Raw genomic sequence first — 5156 nt, forward strand, 5'->3', positions numbered from 1 at the left:
CTACGCAATGCGACACAAGGTGGTGTAAACCCTACAATGAGACTTATCGAGCCATGCAAGGCCACCCTATGTGGAACTGCATGGCTTGGCAAAGCTAGTGTAATACCAGGCAGCGCAAGTCGCTGCCTTGCTCTACACTGCATGGTGAGGGCGTTGCATAGGTGGAGCGTGGGTGTTCCCACACATCCACCCATGTATTCTGAATAATTCCCAGATTTACCAAGAGTGATTGACCTGGAAATGCGTCATAATTGTACACCTCCCCAGCAGAGGCACAACAAGGAGAATTCTCCTCGTTGCTTCCTCTTTCTAAGTGGGCTTATTTCTGCAGCACACTTAGAAAGAGGAAAGTACCTCTGAGGATTGTTATTGTGAAGGAAGGTAGCCTAACAATCCTGCTCCGATGCAGGCACCCTTGCACCATGGTGAAAGCGTGCCCGTGTTAGCGCTAGGCAGCAAATTGTTCGCCAGCGGAGGCCGAGGGCAGAAATGCGCCGTATAATGTTAAATACAGCACATTTCTGCCCTCTCCCTATCACGTAGCGCAGCAAGGTGGCTTGCGGCGCTGCGTGAAAGTTTGTTAAATATGCCCTCTAGTGGCTAACCTAACACTTTTTTGAAGAACATCCTAAACTAGTAGCCTAGAGAAATTTGAGCCCAGTGGGCCTGCTCTTGGAATGTCAGCAGAGGCTGCCCAGCTCAAAGAATCTCAGGACATGGGCATGTGGAAGTGTTACAGAACAGCTTAATGTCCTTGGAATAGCAGATATTTGGAACAGAATCAGAATCTTGGAAAGCGGCGAGATGCCCTAAATGTTGGACAACATCTTCAAGTTGTCAATTTTGGCAGGATAAGAGCAGATGAAATTGACCTTCAACATGTACCATTTGGGTTGCAGGTTTCACGGATGATCTAATTTTTAAAACCAACTGGTAGAAAATGTTCTATTGTATTGAATGTAAATAATGTTTTTACTCTTTTTAGAAGTTGATCCGATAAAGCCAACCTCCAAAGTAGTCACCAGACAAACTTGCAATGAATTAATTCGTTTTTCTGACATCATGTAACAGGGTGTTGGCCTGAGGACCCTAAATTTGGTTGGTAGGGCTGTTTGTCCGTGAGCCGTGTTTAATATTTTTAGAAGGACCAAGTTCAAATTAACTTGGTGGGTGCTGGATGAGAGAAAGGACCTGGTTTTTGCTTTTGGCGAACAGCTTTACCATGAAAAGGTAGGCAATCCCAGAAGGAAGACTTCTACAGGTATCAGTGTAAGCCTCCAATTCTCGGAGATTTTCAGCAGGGGCGGCCTTAGGCATGTGCAAGCTGTGCACCTGCACAGGGCCACCAAACCCCAGGGGCCCCCACACCGAGTTATATCCTTAGTATAATAATCCACTGAGGATGGATACATATATGCTTGGCAATCCCTGGCAAGGATTTGGTGGCCTCCGGCTCTGTTCTACTTCCAAACACCCTGAACCCCCCCTCCCCGCCCCCCCCCCCCCACCCCCCTCTTCACTGGCCTACGCGCTCCGCCCCACCCAGAACCCCTCTTCCGGGGCCCCCTACCTACACTCCCTGCCCAGGGCCGTCATGAGCCTAGAGCCGCCCCTGTTTTCAGTGACACAAAGGATGGAAGTAAACTTCAGGTTTTAAACTTGGATTTGGAGGGTGGCCTCCTGTTGACCTAGATCACAGGCCCTATTTTCAGTCCACAATTAAGCTATTTGTAACTCCCTGTTTATTACTGGGAGTTTCTGATCAGTCTGGTTTCCTTCTTTGGAAACTTGGCACTAAGGAACATACAGTAGAAACTGTGCACTCACTTATTCATCACAGAGGAGCAAGGAAGCGAAGGAGTACCTCCTTTGATGCCTTGAGGGTCAAGTTTGTGGTGAGGAAGGGAAGATAATGTGCTCTTAGTGCCAATGACAATAGTGATAGCTGCAGTGTTTTTACAGGGTGAGGGTGGACAGTGTGGCTCCATGCACCTTTCAATATTTTTGAGCAACCAATTTATATTGGCAATAATTGAGGGCACAAATAATAACCTAGCGCCTTAGCCTCTGTCCTTAATCCTTATTACACATTATTTAGTGCAGTGTGAGGCAAGCACGAGCTTTTGTCACCACTGTCAAGTACATACAACATGCCTCGTACTGTAGCCACAAACTACCAGAAAATAATAATGGACAACAATATAAATGACATAAAAAATAAGTTAAAGGGAACACTGTCATAAGGTTGAATAGTTTTATAAACATTTTAAATACAGATCGCTGCTCATCTTTTTGCTCATTGTCACTGGTGGTAACATTCTTGTAGAATACAACACTGCTTTTATTGGAAGTGTTAACGAAGTTGCACCTTGTAGTGTCAGCAAGAAGCCATTCCAAAAGGGGTTAAGAACAAGTAAAGGCTGGTGCTATCCCCGATGCAACCACCAGGAGGAATTTGAGGCAAGTGCTTTACATAGGACTTCAGTGTAGAGGGTCGATGATCCTGTTAAATGGGAATGGCCACCCCCCCTGGAGCATTCTGCCCTCTGGGACCGAATCTATTCAACCTCCAAACGCCCAGGTAAAGATGTTACAGTGCAGCAGCAGGAGGAGAGAAGAGGGGGCTGTGGGCGTACCCAAGACAGGCTAGAACCAATGGGAATCCAAGGCTGACGAGCTTACACTGGAGCCACAGAACTAGTTCTACCAGTTCCTGTTGAATCTTTGCAAGCATTCACAGCAGGAGCAGAACAAGAGGGAATGCACGGAGAACACTTGTGGGCCTCTGCACCGAAAGATCACCCACCCCACCCAAAAAGACTGGGGACGCGGAGCTTCCATGCAAAACAGAGGAAGATGAGAATCCTCTTGAGTGGTGAAGAAATCTATCTGAGGAACTCCCCACATGCTATAGATATGAAGGAAAACCCTTTGGATGAAGGCAAACACGTTCCAAGGAACAGAACTAGTGACTGAGGCGTTTGAAGGGCCCATTATCTGTTTCTGAGAGATCAATAGCTGTCTGTGAGAGCCATGAGATGAGTTTTGTCCTGGGAAACATTACCAGCACCGCTATACTCAAAGAGAGGGAACTCACCCCGTTGATAGTTAATATCTATCGTGACAATTGGCTGCAGGTCCGGACCAAGACTGCAATTTCTGGGTGAAAAATCAAAGAGCCATGAGAATGGCAGTAGGTTCCCACCAGTTGGATGAATGGGACACCAACAAAGGAGACCAATGACCCAGGGCTAACTTTCCTTCCTAGGAGCTCCCCACACCACAGCAGGCTGGCATCCGTGGTCAAAATCAAGAGGATAGAGGAAGCGAGAGACACCGCATTGAGCAGATCCTCCTAAAGTAATCGCATTGAACGGGGGGATTTCAGAACTCCAGCCTGCCTCTGAGATTGAAACGCAGCATGGGCTTTTGGTGCAACATGGGCCAGGGTACTCCATATGAGCTGGTTTCAATCCAGGTGTAGAAGCAGCATGTCTCTTTACGGAGGCAGCAACTCACCAAGCTTGCAGCTCACCAGGCGTCGACTAGATGGAAAGATCAGACTAGACAGAAGTATACAGCTCAGCGGTACTGTTCTATTTTGAGTAGTGGTTTGAGTATTGATTTCCCTCTTCTGAATCCATCCTAGGAGAGACAACACTGAAACAATGAGGACTTGAGACTACAGGCTCAGAAATGATCCCCCTCAAAGCTCTGGCATCTTGCTTTGATAGAACAAGAGCCAATGAGCATGCTCTGACTCTTGCGGTAGCCAACGTGGAAGAATAAGATACTCCTGGGGGTACTACAAGCTATCTATCAAGAGATCCCATGTATGTAGCACAGAGAGTATGAGAATGTTATCAATAGGGGAAAAACTGGGACAGTGATCAACCTAGCATAGTCTGCCCCTACATACGCCTGAGGCGAGCAATGCCCTATACCAGCAGGGGTGCAGCAACTGGTGGTAGCTACGTAAAGGTTGGTTGAGAGCAGAAGCAGTGCAGGCACAACCAAAATGACAAAGACAATGGCACAAGAATAGAATCAAGAAATATAGCAGAAATCCCTACATGAAAGGGGGAACAGTTAAACACTGTCTCGGATGGAGGCAGACAAAACAGGAAGGACGACGTCCGTATTCTGAGGGAGATACCTTCAGAAAGCCCTTCCTTTGGACAGAGAGCTGCCTGTAATGAAATAACTCCATGAATGTTAGTCAAGGAACATTGGAAGGTGCCAATGCTATTGGACACAATGTCTATACACAGTCTAGTTTAGAAAATTGTGTCTGTCAATATCACAGGACTGGGCTCATACTTGCAGTAACACCCTGTGGTCTTGTCCAGGAACGAGCCCTTAGATTCCGTTCGACCTCAAGTTGAGACACATGCTTTTTATGCCTTTGATGCTTTCCCCTATTGTTCCTTCACAACATGCACATTGTACTACACTCATTAGCACTTTTTATCCTCTATGTGTGTAGTGAATGGTTGCTGTGTCACTATTACATATGTACCTACATATTGTTATTATAATTATCAATATTTATTTATTTCTATGTGAACACCTTTTGCGGCCCCAAGCTTACCGGTGTAGGGGGCGAAACATATGTGTTTGCTGGCATCTAAATGTTATTAATATATGGACTGCTTAACATGCTCAGTGCACAGGAAACTATTGATTACATAATACATTATTTAAATATCACAGCACCCGGACTTTGCCATCTACTTTAAGGAATATACTGTTTGATGAACATTAAAGAGCATTATTTAGAATTGATGATTTTAGAAAACACTGTCCAGATTTGTGATAGGAGTTTTGCAATTATATGATACCATGATCTTTTTTGTTCTTCCTCCAAATGGAGTCGAGAAGGTGATGGTGTCCGGGCCTATACTGGAAGCTCTGCAACGGCTGCTCTTTTTTAAGCCTGGAGGTGGTTTCATCCAACTTTCTCCCCGTACAATTTCTGGGCTGGTATTTACAACTGCGTCCCTTAAGGATGGTGCTCTTTGGTATGTTACAGAAGTTTGTCTGGGAAGTATCCTGCCTACTACTGGGTCAGCTTTCAATACATGTGAATTTCTATTGCATAAATCCCTGAATTGCCTAAGCTGAGTATTACAGGTGGTAAGGACCTCGCCTGAGGT

The sequence above is a fragment of the Lissotriton vulgaris genome, chromosome 9, assembly GCF_964263255.1.
Source record: "Lissotriton vulgaris chromosome 9, aLisVul1.2, whole genome shotgun sequence".
NCBI classification, from domain to species: Eukaryota; Metazoa; Chordata; class Amphibia; order Caudata; family Salamandridae; genus Lissotriton; species Lissotriton vulgaris.